Raw genomic sequence first — 15,001 nt, 5'->3', positions numbered from 1 at the left:
CAGTTGAAACTGGCGAGGGATGTGAAGGACAGTGAGAGCATCTGCAGGTACAACAGCAAAAGGTGGACTAAGGAAATTGTGGGGTTGCTGCTTAACAGGGCAGAGCATCTAGTGGCACAGGACATGGAAGAGACTATGTCAGTGCTGTCGCTACTGGCAAGGTGTGGTCTCAGGGATCCCAGATCCCTACGGGTAGGAGCAAAGCACGGGGGAGAAAGGTGCTGCTCACAGAAGAGGAGGATGAAGTTACAGCCTGCTTAAATAAACCGGACATACGTAAGTGCGTGGGATCGGATGGGAAGCAACCAAGCACACTGAGAGCTGTCCAGCGTCACTGTGAGGCCACCTTCCATCATCTCTGAATGACCGCGGTGTTCGTGGGAGGTCCCCAAGGGCCAGAGGCAAGGAGGACCTGGGGAACTTATGGCTGGTCAGCTTCACCTGAAACTCTGGGAGGTTATTTCCAGGCTCAGTAAGAGCATGAAGGCGACTGGGAACAGCCAGCACGGATTTACCAACAGCAAATTACGCCTGACTGGCCTGAGAGCCCGAGTGATGAGAAGACTGGCTCTGTAGGCACGGGGAGGGCGGGTGGTGTTGCTTACGTGGACTTTAGCCTGTGACATGCTTCCCCAGAGCATCCTTATAGTGAAGCAAGAGATAAGGACTGGACATCCGGACTCTGCAACAGAGCAAGGGAAAAGCAGCAAAATAATGCACCTTACAGATCATTTTCTCAATATTATTATTCCTGAGGTAACAGCAGAGCTCATGGCACAATAAACTTTGTCCTAAATCTGAAATTTTAATATATCAAAGTTGGCAGGTTTTGCTACTGTGTGGGAGAGAGCCTCCAGATGCAGAAGTCTGTGTTCAGTTCAGTCATTATTTTTAGATGAATACCAACGTCCATCTGAGCACAGCAATGTACCCTGCTTTCAGACCACACTGAAGCACAAGAGTACTTCATTCAGTCTTAATATTTCAATTATACATCTGCCCACCATCTTCTTTGTGAGTACCAGGATTCTGTGTGCTGATTTGTAACGATGCAGTTGAAGCCCATTCATGTCAGCAGCTATTGCCCTGTAATGTGCACGTTAAGTCTTCCAAAACTGTCTAAAAACTGTGATGTATCCATGTCTTCTGGCTCAGAACAAATACTTGGCTTCAGTATCATGCTTTTGAGAATTTATTTTTATGGTTTTAACAGCTTATTCTAACAATTAAAAACTTCTCATGCTTTTAGATTACAACATTTTTTTAAAAAAGTATACTCTTTGCCAGAGTAGAACCACCTCTATTTAATTTTCTTTATTCAGGTATAATGTAAAAAAGATTCAGATCTGTTCTCCTTTTTTCTTTCTACTTACTCCTTCCCTCCTCTTCTATGCTTGCAGCTCCACATATTTAGCGCCCCCCAAAAAAGTCAAAACCCCCAAAAGCCAAATTTTTCACGCGTCGCCAAACTTTGAAATTATTTGATGAACCTGCTTTCAACACTGACCTGCCAAAACACAAATTTTACTGGAGTGTTTAAAATCCCTCAAAAAGCACACTCGCAACGCACAGGCTTGGGTGTAGGTACTGTGTAGGCAGGAGATGGAAAGAAACGGCCCGAGAGGCAACAGGAAAATGATTTGTGGGGGCAGCTGAGCGCGCCGGGCTTCAGGCAGGGCTGCACAGGAGCAGGGGGGTTCCTGCCCAGCCGTAGGGCCGCACCCCCAGGCCTCGCCAGCGGGGTCTTGCCCTCTGTGCCCCCCGGGGTTTTGGGCGTGAGGAACACGAGGCCTTTGGTGAACGACGCTCGCCGCCAGCGCCGCGGCCCTCAGCCCACCCGCCCACCGCCGCGGGCTGCGCGGGCGAGGCCGCAGGCCGCCCAGCCCTGGCTCTCCCCGTCCTCTCCCCGCTCGCCCGCCGAGGGGCCCGGACACGGCTGGGGCGGCCAGGCCGGGCGCTGCCCGCCGTCCGGTGCCTCGTCTGCTGGCGGCATACGGCAGCAGGGCCGGCCCCCCTCCCTCCGCCTTCCCGCGCTCCCTCCCGCCGGCCGGGCTGAACCCAATCAACACGGGCCCCGCGGGACGGGCCCCACGCGGGCTCGGTGCGGACCCGGCCCAGGGGTGAGGCGGCGCCCGCTCTCTCGGCCCTCGCCCCACGGCTGCGCGCCCGCCGGCCTGCAGCGTGGGCCCGTGGGCGCCGCGCGGGGACGTGTGTGGGTGTGCCCGGGAAGGTGCACGCGCGCCTCCACGTGTGCCCGCTGCGTCGGCGTGCGCACAACGCAGAGTACGCGCCCACCTCTGTACGCGAGCGTACGTGCACGCGCGCGGGCACGCACGGCCCCGGGCACGTGCCTCCGTGGGCGTTTGTGCCCACGCCACCCCCCCCCCCCCCCCCCGGTACGCATGCCTCTGTGCACGTGCAGCGGTACCCGCGCGTGCACGCCCGCGCCCCCGCGCGCAGCCCCGCCAAATGCCGCGCCCCTCCTTCTCCTCCCCATGACCGCCCTCCCGGTGATCGCCCCGCCCCGCCCCGCCCCGCCCCGGCGCGTCACCACCCCGCGCGCCGGGCCGACCGCCGCCCCCGCCGCCCCCGTCGCCCTCTTCCAAGATGGCGGGCCCCGCCTCAGGCACGCACTCACGCACGCACGCGCGCGCCGCCCCCGGCTCCCTTCCGCCGGGCGCCGCCAATGAGAAAAGGCAGGAAGGGGAAGCGGCCCGGCAACTCTATGGTTTCGCGCGGTGAGTAGCGCGGCGCAGCCGCCCCGCCCGCTCAAATCCCCCCTCTCTACCCCCCCCCCCCCCCCCGGCCGCGCGGTGCACGCTGGGACGCAGCGGGTCCTTCTTCCGGTCCCCCCCCCCGCCCGCCGCCTGCGCCGCGCCGACACCCGCCTTGCTCCCAAGATGGTGGCGCGGGGCTCGGGCTGAGGCGAGCGAGCGAGTCGGCGAGAGGAGGCGCACCCGCGGGCCCGGCCCGCCCTCCCGCCGCTGCGCGCCGCGCCCGGCCGCTCGCCTCTCCCTTCCCCGCCTCGCCAGGCCGCGGCCCCGTCTTCCTCCGCCCCCCCCCCCCCCCCCCCTCCCTCCCCCGGGGCCCCGACGGCTCCAGCGGCGGCGGCGGCGCCTCCTCGCCCGCGGCCCGGCCCTGAGCGCGGCGCAGCGCGGCCCCCGCATGATCCCGGGCGGCGGCGGCGGGAGTGACCGGCAGCAGCAGGCCGCGGCGCCCAGGTCGGTAGGCGCTGCGCAGCGCCCGGCCCGGGGGAGGGCCGGGAGGGGGGATGGCGCCCGCCTCACGCCGGCCCTGAAGGGGAGGGAGCCGGGAGGCGGCCCTGCCCGCTTCTCGCCGCCGGGGAGCGTTTCCCCCCTCACCGCGGTCGGGGAAGGAAGGCGGGCGGGAGGCGCCGGCGACGGGGGTGCGTGGCCTCGGTGGTCCTCGCCCTCCTCCCCCAGCGGCGGGCGGGCGGGGGGCGCCGAGCTTCATCCCGCCCCCTCGGGGGGACCGGCCTTGCCGGGCGACCTTGGGTGAACCCAGCCTGCCCCTGCCTCAGTTTCCCGGGGCTGCAGCGGGCATGGGGCGCCTCGGTGCTTTCGGCGTGGGCGGGGGGGTTGGCGGTGTGAAGTCCTGCGAGGGTGCGTAACTAGTGTGCAAAGCCTGCTTAGCAAAGTAGGCATGTCCGCTTGCTCGTGTTACCTTCTGTCCAGTTTGGAGAGTTGGATCTGCTGACCTGCGAAAGGCTGCTGTGCTGATAAATGTGATCTGTCGCTCCTGACGGCAGGACTTCCTGGGTTTCAGTTTTTAAGCGTACCTGCCGTGTTTCTTTTAAAAGAACTCTGTGAGTTGTTACAGTTCGCAGTTGATTTTTAAGTCAGATGTCTGAGATGATGTGATGTGGTCATTCTGAAGTTACTACTGCTTAGGAAATAAAACATGTTCCACAACTCTCCTTTAAGTGGCAAGACCCTGTAATCTATAGATTTTACTTAAGCATTTTTTTTTTTTTTCCCCTCCAGTTAATGGAAATACTTATCTATGTTTCTTTCTGCGTAAGCAATGTTCTAATTCTGGGACAAAGCCTGTGTCTTATGCATCACTACAGGGATGGTCCCTCTGTGTCTGTATGGAAACTTCCCTACCTCAGTAGCAGTCTGTGCAAACCTGAGGCTCTGTGAGAATCAGCTTGTCAGATTAGTTTTACCATGCCTCTTGCATGTCTACCAAAAAGTTCCTCAGTGGGAAATTGTGCCTGATTTTAGCTTTGATTTCCTAACAAAGTAAGACCTACGTGATTGTATTGTCAGTTTATCTTTTTTTTTTTTTTTTTTGACCGGTTTGAAAGGGAGAGGTCTAAAAGATAAGATTAAGTTCCTAATTCATGCAAATAGCATCCAGTTAGAGAGAGATCCCCTGCTAAGGGAGAAGCCACACTTTAACACTGTTCTTAGACATGTATGACCGAGGGAGGAGAATAATGGAGGTGGTGAGAGGTGCCTCTTAAGAATAAAAACTGGCTGGAAAATGGGCTTTACAGTTCTCACAAAGTGCTTGTTTTGGATGGTGGCACTAAATACTCTGTGCCTTTTCGTCTTGGAAGCAGTTGAAGGTACTTTTTAAAAAATTTTGAAAATACTGTGAAACTCAGAGTTTAATGAGTGTGTTGAATTGAAATTCTGAAATGTGCATTACCAAATTGCTATGGATATTCAATCATTTTTCCTCACATACATTTGTTTTAAAACAGATGCAATTTGCAGTGCTTATGACTCGTCTTCATAACAGTAATGTTCTGTCAATTCAGTACAGGCAAACCTTGGAAGAAAAAGCTAGAACACTTCTTAGGTTTACAGGGCTAAAAAATACTTTTAATTGATTTTTTTTTTTTTTCTTCCATGCAGTATTACAGACACTTCATATTTCTTGTAGGAATACCTTCCATTTTGTTCTAAATCTTTGCTATTTAATGTAGCACCTTTCACGCTGGAATTAACAAGTTCTTTTTCTGTTTACCACAGTAGTTTCCTGTTTCTTACTGGAGTATCCTACCTCCCAAGAATTTAGAAATAAAAGCACCAAGCTAGATGGCAAAATAAATGGTTTTATTTGTTTGAGGTTTTTTAAGGGTATGACTGTGTGACTGTGTTAAAAAAAAAAAAAAAAAAAAAAAGTGACTAAAGGAAAAGCAGAGGTGTTTGAACTTTTCACAGCAGTGTGTTTCAAAGCCTAGATCTCTCAGTCCATGTCCTCTTCAGAACTCTAACACTGTGTGGGGTTGATCCTTTTTTTAATAGCAAACAAAACTTATAGTCTTTTTTTCATTACTGCCGCTGCTTAAAGACATGTGCAAATGATGATTCTTTTGTAAACAGAATTTAAAACTGTGTGTCTATGTTAAATACACCTAGGGATGTTCTCAGGTTGTTAGAGCTGTTGCTAGAGCACCTTAACATCGTCCCTGGTCTAGTCGATTTGAGAAAATAAGCCAGGTTCTCTTTATTTTCATTAACATCACTTTTTGTAGGAGAAAACCTGCTTTGAAAATACGAAATTACATCTGAACTCCAGTATAAAGTCATGCCTGTTTCCTTATGAGTATGTGCCTTGGTGTGTTCTTCACTAGTTCTGTATGAATTCACAGGTTCTGCTTAACCAAATACATAATTGTGGGGGGGAAATATCTTTGAGTCAAGTTTTAATAGTCATAAACATGTTTAATTGTGAACATGTTTAAGCGTATAACATTTTGTGTAAACAATAATTAGTGTAGTACATGATATGACACTTATCATGGAATGAATTTAGTGTTTACATTTTTGTAAATATGCATCATCTTAGTTTTTGCTATGCAGGAAAGATGTTGGGGTTTTTTGTGGGTGTTGGGTTTTTTTGTTTGGTTGTGGTTTGGTTTTTTTTTTTTTTTTTTTCACCTCTGCTACTTTTGGTTTCGGTTTATTTAGTGAATGTCCAGAGAGAATTAATCTCTTTCATCTTTTTTTAAATGCAGGAAATGTCTTTCTGCCTCCCCACACCAGTATATTCATACACTGGAAGATAAAAGCCACTAATTATTAAAAATAGAAGATGCAATTGAGGGACAAGGGTAGAGAATTCTGAAGTATGTGGACATGTATCTCATTTCCAGGGTCGATCTGTTTCTGGGACTACGGGCTGGGTCTTCGCCTCACTTTAGTTAATGAATTAATATAGATTTTTAAACAAAGGAGGTATGTTTTACACTTTTTCTGAAGCATCCAGTGTATTTAAAGTAGTTATGAATTTTATAGAGAAGCAGTGTTGAAAGGTACTCTCTCGTTAATCAAATTCTGAGTTGTACATGTAAGGAGAGAGGTAATACACTTGCTATCAGAGTCTGTAACAAATAATTTAGAATATGATACTTACTTAGAAAAAAAAATCTCCTTCGCTAGCCTCCCAGGAGAATGCTGTAACCTTTGCTAAATAGTTGGCTCCCAGATGCAACAGCAGTGAGCGCACTGCATGTTTGAAGTGACTTTTGTCACCTTAAATGCTTTGACCTTAACATTTACTTCATTAACTTCCTGTATTTACAGGCAGTGCCTGACAGCCTCGTAAGGCTGTATTGCCCATGAATAAAAGTTTGGAAAAAACTGGTTTGTATGAATAGTAATATGTGTAATCTATCTGGTGGGTTAGCAGAAAGTCAGCAAAGACAGTGTAAAGGTAATATTTTGTAAGAAAGCAACGCTTCAGTAGCTATATACCACCTGGTGAGACATTTCTTCAGGAAAACAACCTCATAGGAGAAATAAAAAAGATAAAATCAAATAATGTTGAGGTCCAGGATTCATGCTTGGCGATGTAACACGTGACCAAATAGCACTTTAAATTGCTATTTTTGAATAGTTCCACCTTCTTGTGGCTAGGAGTGACAGAACTTAGTGACAGAGTAACTTACTGGTTGCAAAATTATGTTACAAATTAAATACTATCATAGTGTTCTGTCTCTCAAATACTCTTCTGAATGAATCTCTTAAAGGAAGCATTAAATACTACTAATTTTTAATATGTTGAGCCTGCTTCCCTGTATTATGGAAACTGCTGAATGGAGGAAAGAGGTGGAAGTCAGTCTTTGCCAGCACTCTTTCGTTACCATCCTTCATGGTTCTTTACCTGTGTTTTACAGAATGGTGGAGAATTAGGAGAAGCTGCAGTTCAGCTGAGTGGAACTAAATGGGTGGCTTCCTTCTTGACCCTCATTTCACTGTCTTAGATAAGAGGGGTTACCGCCTTCTTTTGAAGCAATGTGCATTTCTGTAGAACAGAGGTATATGTGTTTTAAGAGAAACTTCTAGTTAGTGAAGCAGAGATCTGGACTTTTTTTTTTTTATCATCTGATGACTTGAAAATGATATTCACGCTGTGTAGCTGTTCATGACTTTTCATGAAAAAAGTGTTATCGTTTGCATCCATCCCAATAGCTTTAAAAACATGCTCTGCATTCATGTGCTTGAGTGGGTCCAGAGGAGGGTCACAAAAGTGATCGGGGGCAGGAGCACCTCTCCTGTGCAGACAGGCTGAGAGAGTTGGTGGTGTTCATCCTGGAGAAGGCTCCAGGGAGACCTGATTGCAGCCTTTTCATACTTAACAGGGGCTTGTAAGAAAAATGGGGACAGACTTTTTAGCAGGGCCTGTTGCGATAGGACAAGGGGTAATGGTTTTAAACTAAAAGAGGGTAAATTTATATAAGGAAGAAATTTTTTACAATGCAGGTGGTGAAACACTGAAACAGGTTGCCCAGAGAAGTGGTAGATGCCCCATCCCTGGAAATATTCAAGGTCAGGCTGGACGGGCTCTGAGCAACCTGATGTAGTTGAAGATGCCCCAGCTCACTGCAGCGGGGTTGGACCAGATGACCTTTAAAGGTCCCTTCCGACCCAAACTACTCTGTGATTCCACAAAAAAAAAGGCAGTACCCTGCATATCAAACAGCCAACTGGTACATCAGCTCAAGTCTGTACTAAACCACCACCACTGTAACTGACCTCCAGAGCAGTCCTACTGCTGGCATACTACACAAGATGCAGTGCTCCAGGTGGGCTCTCAGCAGAGCAGGGCAGAGGGACAGAATCCCCTCCCTCGTCCACTCTTCTCTTGATGCAGCCCAGGACACGACTGGCTTTCTGGGCTGTGAGCTGACGTTGCTGGCTCATGTCCAGCTTTTCATCAGCCAGTACCCCCAAGTCCTCCTCCGTAGGGCTGCTCTCAATCCGCTCGTTACCCAGCCTGTATTGATACCACAGATCACCGTGACCGTTGTTGAACCTCGTGATGTTGACATGGGCTCACTGTGGGAGTTTGTCCCTGTCCCCCTGGCTGGCATCCCTTCCCCCGGGTGTGTCAGCTGCACCACTCAGCTTGGTGTCATCTGCAGACTTGCTGAGGGTGCTCTCGACCCCACTGTCTTACGTCATTGATGAAGATATTGAAGAGTACTGGTCCCTGTACGGGCCCCTGAGGGAAGCCACATGTCATCAAACTCCCATCTGGACATTGAGCTGTTGACCACTACCCTCTGTATGCGACCATCTAACCAATTCCTCGTCTACCGAACAGTCCACATGTCAAACCTGTATTTCTCCAATTCAGAGAGAAGGATGCTGTGGGGGACTGTGTCAGAGGCCTTACAGAAGTCCAGGTAGACAACATCCATAGCTCTTCCCTTGTCCACTGATGTAGTAACCCCACCACAGAAGGCCACTAGGTTGGTCAGGCAAGACCTGCCCTTGGTGAAGCCGTGCTGGCTGTCTTAAATCACCTCCCTGCCCCTCTGTGTTCACTTCTTGTGTGACATAGTTACTTAGGTCATAGCTTTGAAATTAAATAAGACAAAATTAAAGTCTATCAAAAACTATAAGGTACAACATCTTAGTTTGAAACCCAATAGAAATTCGGTCTTGGTGGGCTTTGCATCAACCAGTGCGATCACAAGCAGAAAGTCTTGAAACCTGTGTTTGGTGACTGTTGCATAACTGTCTGGCAGTGATTAGTCCACGTGGTTTGTTTTTCATTCTGGTGTCCTGTGAGGACTGTGTCAGGACAGATGTTGGGTTGACCAAGCTAGAGTTGAGAGGTGGAGCTAGTTCTTCATCTCCTTCACAGAGGAGACCATGCTCTTGGTCCCTTGGGTGGACCCCTTTTTGGACTACTCGATACTTCCTTGATAATCATTGCACCAAGAAACTGGTGGAACGAGGAGTTTGGAATGACAAATAATCACCCCTTCTCCCTTGCCTTTAGGAGCTCGTGCAGGGGTGGCACAGGAGCTGTCTGTAGCGCGTTGCCGAGCATGCGCGGTGCTGAGATGCCAGGCTTGTCCGGGCAGCCAGGCTCTGGCGCTGCTTGTGTACTCCTGCTCTGGTGTGCTCTGTGGGACCCAGGCTGGAGCAGCTGCCGTTCTGCAGGCTCGGGGTGCTCGAGGGTGGTGGAGCGGCTCGTGAGGGAGCTCAGCTTCTAAAATGGGCTGCAGGTCAAAATACTTCAGGAGATGCTACCATAGCTGTAGATTTTTGCATTATGGCTAGTCACGTGTTTGAGCTTTGTTTGAGTACTTTAATGCTCAAAATATTCTGATTTTACAGTACAGTATTTTCTGGTTTCCTAAAAGGTATCAAAAACTTTTACAAAGCTAGATAATACCAAAGAGGTCTATCACTACTTCAGAACATACATTTCCAGTATGGTGTTTTCATCATTCTTATTTGTACAGCCATATTCAGATAATGATTACTTTTTATTTCATAGTGAAATCTCACGTTCAAAGCCTTGGTGATGAATATCATGGTTTAATATGTGTATAAACCCTACTTTATTTTTAGAAAGTCCAAGGTATACTAGCGTACAGTGGCTGCAGTAGCAACACATGGATGTGTTTCAGCTGTTGTAGCAAAATTTGCCTGTTGTGGACCATAAAACCACATCCTTACAGTCCACACAACCTGCAAGTCCCATCAGAGTTCAAGGACACGGGAGCTCTTAAGAGAGTGTGTCACTTCTGTGAAATGCTGATACTCCTTGGTTGCAAAGGTTGAGCCCTTTACATTGTAAGGTGGTGATAAATACTCCATTTGCATGGTTCCTATGACCTTGAATATCTTACTGAAGGAAAAATGTTTGTGAATACTTGTTATATATTTGGCTAATGTTTTTATATTAAGAATGTCAGTCATGGAAGAAAATGATTCTTGTTTGAAATTATGTTAGAGAATCTAGGTAAAATACCATTTTCTTTAGGGTAGGGCTCTCAGAGGTTTTTCTTCCGCTCCTGCCTCAGTTGTTAGGGGGAAAAAAAAAAATGGAGAAGATCGTTTAAGCACCTGGTAGAGGGGATTTTGTGATGTCTTTCATCAAGCCAGACATGGGAGTTGCAAGGTATTTTTCATAATTTATAATTAATTTCTTAAATATTTTGAACTTCTGTATGCTAGAGTTTGGTTAACGCAGTAGCTTGCCATCTCTGTTAGTATCATTCAGTGTGTCCTGAAGTCTCATACTGAAAATGTATGACATACTTGTAAACAAGCAGCTCTTTGGCTCTGGTCATGTCACATCAAGATTTCTGTCTGTTGAGTGGAAGTAATAGTGTTAGCCATGCTTTTAGTCACATTTGCCATTTGCGTTTTCTTTAGACAGATGTGGCTTAATGATAATAAGTATACTAAAGGTGAGTGTCAAAGCCAATCTGACTTCATGGAATTATTTTCATTCTTTCCATACAAGCAGTATAGGTTCTGTATTTCGTTTTTGTTGGTCATGTAGCCTTTGAACACATCTTTTTAGTAGACTGCTGAACTCCTGCTCTGCCTTGATGGGAGCTGGTGGGGGGAGATTGAGAAAGAGAACAAAGTCCAGGAGCTTCAGTTTTATGCTGTTGGAATTACTTGCTCTTCTGCTGCTAGCTATGTGTTATTAAGCAAATTCCCTGTCTTCATCTCTTCCACTATGGTCTTGTTTCTTTTGTGAATTTTACTGTTTTAAACTGCATAGCTTCAGTTGGGGACCTTTGTTTTCTCCTATTGCTGGGCAATAATCATAAGATGCCTGACAGACGTATTTGTGATACTTTTTCATGCTGTACTTTGTGCTCTGCTCATACTCTGTGCTCATTGAAAGTTGATGCTTTGGTAGCAAGTGAGTTTTCTATAGATGACACTGCTCTGTTTGTGTACGTGAACAAATATATACATTGGAGTTTAAGCTGGAGGTCCTGTGATACAAGGTGTGAAAATATTGGCCACATTTGTCAGAATACTTTTAACTGAGTTTGCTTAATGGCATCACTGTGAATGATGAATTATTCTTAAATAGAATATAAGATAGATATTCTGGATTTCTTATGTTGGTATGGAGTGGAAGTGCCACCTCCAAACAGGAGAATCATCAGTTACTGTCTCATATTCTACAGATAAATTTATTCTTTTTTTTCTTCTTCCGAATTGTAGTAAAGTTTTATTGACACAGTTGCATAACATTCTCATTAATCCTAATTGTACATAAATCCACATAATCATCATAATGGTTTGTTGAAATAGCAATCTTTTTTCATGAAACAGGTAGGGTGCCCTATTTAACTTTTTTATTTAAATATAAATAATTCTGTACAAACTTTTAGTGCTACAGAGCTTTACTGGCATGACTGTGTCCATCCAGGATCACCCCATTTCATATCCCTGATAAAGAATTAGGCCTTTGGTACTGGATGGGTTCCCTGTGTTTTGACATACTTTAAGACAAACCTGAATGTACTCTTAAGGTAACTAGATCAGGGTTTGCTTTGTGGGAAGGCTGATCTATGTCGGAGATCAGCCTAAATCAGCTGCATGGGATTTGTTTGTTCTTAATAGACTTTTAGAACCAAGAAATTAAGTAATAAATATTCACAATAATGAAAGTGTGATACTCTGCCGAAGGAGTAACTTTTTGGGAAGTAGTTGCTAGATTTCTTTAGTAATATGCCTATGTGCCTGTTGTGGTCACTTTTACCCCTGAAATTGGTTGTGCTTTGAGGTGTTTGCTGAAAATGTTTGGCGTATGTTTGTCATGTGTCCATCGTTCGTTATGGCTTCCCTGAAAATGAATGATTTCTAGAAAATCTCATCAAACTCTAGCAGTTTTGTGCAGCCAGGACAAAGATGTGGTTCTGTCTGTGACTTCTTTTGAGTGTTGTTTTTATAATGATAAATACCAATTCTTATTAAAAATAATGGGGGGGGGGGGGGGGGGGAAGGGGCAGGAAGAAACCTTGCCAGAATCTTCCAGAAGGAGGAAATGGGTATTTGTAATGAGCTGGATGAATGTAATTGTAAAACTATTGCATCACTACAGCAGAAAGAATAGGGAATGCTGTGTGTATGGACTTTCTGCTTTTGTAGTTTCCCTAACACGCTAAGTATTTTCTGTTGTGGCTTTTATGGGGAGTATGATTTAGTTTGGGAAGTTATATGATTTTGTTTTACGTCATCCTGTGAGGAGCAGGGAGTTGGACTCAGTGATTCTTATGGGTCCCTTCCACCTTGAGATATTCTGTGATTCTGTTCTGTGATTCTGAGTATATGTTTCTGCTAGTTGCAAACTTGTGACTAATTGAATGACTATTCTTGAATGTATTGTTTTGAAGTTGTATTGAGCTTCAGCTTGGTATGGAGCAAAAACTGAAATGTAATGTTTCGCATTATAGGTACAAGAACTGTAGAAGTCCATTTTAGAATTTGTAAGAAGAAGTTTCTGCAGCTCTGGAAAGATATGGTATGTTTATGTTTTCATTTTTACTGTGTATGTGCTAATAATTATCATAACAAATAATTATACTTCTGTTCCCTGATTAAAAAAAAAAAAAGTTAAAAATAAATTCAGGAAGAAACACATGTTAATTTTTCCCATATTTTTTTAACTGTGATGTCTGTTACTTAGGCACAGTTCTCTAGAAAACTGAGTTATTTTGATTTTTCTTGGAGAAAATAAATACTGATGATGCAACATTGATGTAAAACAAATGAAAAGGTAATTCAAGCTCAGCATCATGCTGCTACCATTCATCTATTTCTCCATGGATAGATAAGAATTGGTGCTGTTACTGAAAGTTGTTTTTTTTTCCCTTACTGATGAGTGTATTTATTGTGAGGCTTGTACAGTTTTTAGGTATGACTTAAAAAGTAAGTTCAGAACTAGTAGAGAACTTAAGCAAACATCTGTAGAAGTCAGATTGGAATGTTAGGGCATACAGAAATGCAACCTTCATAAGCGGTGTTAACATGAGCCCGTGGCACATGGTATCTCTTCTTGTCTAGGCTCTTAAATGTCCAGCCAGCTTAAAAATACACAAAGGTATTACAGCAAGGTTGGAACCGTAACTTTAATTTCAATTTTCTAACTTCATTCTGGTGTAGTCCTATGGAAATACCTGGTAGTATGGAATAAGTGCACTGCTCTGTAGTGTCTCTTAAGTTCTGTAGTTCTGCAACTTCATACATAGAGAATTTTTATGTGTGTTTTGCATTGCTACCTTCAGAAAAGCAATTATTAAGTTAATTTTTGTACCATATTAAATAAGTCTGTTAATGCATATATAAAATTGTATGTAGTCATTTCAACAACTGCTTCTAAGCCACGTACTTTCTTTTTTTTCACCATTTAGCACATGGGAAAGAACTCATTAACTTCTAGTATAAGTTTTATACACTGGATTTATGTCTAGATTTTTGTTTTGAAGATACCTAACATAGGAACATATTTAAAGTTTTGAAATCTCAACCTTACAGAAGGGTTGTTGGGTGTCTTTTTATTTTTTCTCTAAGTTCTGTTTCATAGGAAGCTAAAATGATTAATTCTAAGCTGAAACTTGAAAAGCTGAAAATCTCTTTAAAAGCTATAATGTTACGTTATCACAATCCAGATGTTCCTGGGAGAATTGTATAGATTGGTCCTTTACTCTAGCAGGCATCTGGCAGGTAGTGTATATTCATTTTTGCACCCACAGCACCACTGGGACCACCCACCTGCTTCTTGCTCTCCAGTTTCAATACCAGTTGCGTGTATGGTGGCTCTTCTTCAAACCTAAACCATTATTTCTTTATTGCCATTATTTCTGCTGGCTGCTTTTTTCTGGGTGTTTAACTGCTTGCCACTGTATGTATGCGTAGAGTCTTTGTAATGGTATGCGCTTTGTAAGTTGATGAAGAATTTCCCTCTAATCCCCCACAATTTGTGAGTAATGAATACTAATGGAACATCAGAAAAGCTGGATGTTATGCTACAGAATTGCATGCTTGCTTGGTTTTAATATAAACTATATATAAACAAGCATGCTCGTGACACCAGGCAGAACTTGGTGACCAGAAAGGTACTTTACATGGAAGGCTGCGTGAAAGATGGGTGGCAAAATAACAGAGCATAAGCAAAAGGACAGCTAGAATAGAAGTTCAAAACTAAAAGCTAAAGTGAAGCTGCAAAACTTACCTGTTTGGAAAATAACTTAACTTGATACCTAGCCAGTAAATGGAGAGCTACTAAAAGAAATTTAAATAGATGATTGGATTTCACCTCCTGATGTAGGAGGGGCTTTCTGTTCATAACTGTATATAATTTTGGAGGGAGCCTGAAGTAGCAGACATAACTGAGATAGAGAGAAATGGTTTTGCTGCAAAAAAATAAGGAGCATGTGTAGTGGAAGGAAAATTGGCTGTGGTCGAAGTGAAAAATGCAGAAGCTAAAGATAATTTAAAGTCTTCCCCTCTTTTACAAAGGTGAATAAAGTCTATCTATGATCTTACTGAAAGAGCAAACCCAAGACAAATGTTGACGGGAAAATCTAGTGTCCAGAGTTGAGGGGGCAGTTCTAGAAAATGAGAATAACACCCAGGCCTTTCGCTTTGGGCAAGGGGAGGGAATGGGAGCAAACACTAGGCCTTCTTCTGTTACTGTGTGATTTGTGGAGTACTGACATGAAAGCAAAGTAAGTACACAACCACAGATATTA

General features: G+C 45.2%; 1 protein-coding gene across 4 annotated transcripts in view; it reads left to right on the top strand.

The window, feature by feature from the left end:
- Positions 1 to 2,694: 2,694 nt before the first annotated feature.
- Positions 2,695 to 15,001, top strand: part of UBE3A (ubiquitin protein ligase E3A) — a 54,526-nt gene continuing 42,219 nt past the window's right edge. For 2 of the 4 annotated variants that reach the window (XM_042788493.1, XM_042788491.1), the window contains exons 1-2: positions 3,092 to 3,221; positions 12,704 to 12,771. The gene's annotated coding sequence lies outside the window, so the exon portion shown is untranslated. Of the gene's footprint in view, positions 2,739 to 3,091; positions 3,222 to 12,703; positions 12,772 to 15,001 lie in introns of those variants that run through there. The other 2 variants (XM_042788492.1, XM_042788494.1) reach the window with 2 other exon arrangements.

The sequence above is a fragment of the Tyto alba genome, unplaced genomic scaffold, assembly GCF_018691265.1.
Source record: "Tyto alba isolate M040663 unplaced genomic scaffold, T.alba_DEE_v4.0 Super-Scaffold_14, whole genome shotgun sequence".
Classification (NCBI taxonomy): Eukaryota; Metazoa; Chordata; class Aves; order Strigiformes; family Tytonidae; genus Tyto; species Tyto alba.
The sequence above is the reverse complement of the archived record's forward strand: the minus strand, read 5'-3'. Positions and strand labels throughout refer to the sequence as shown.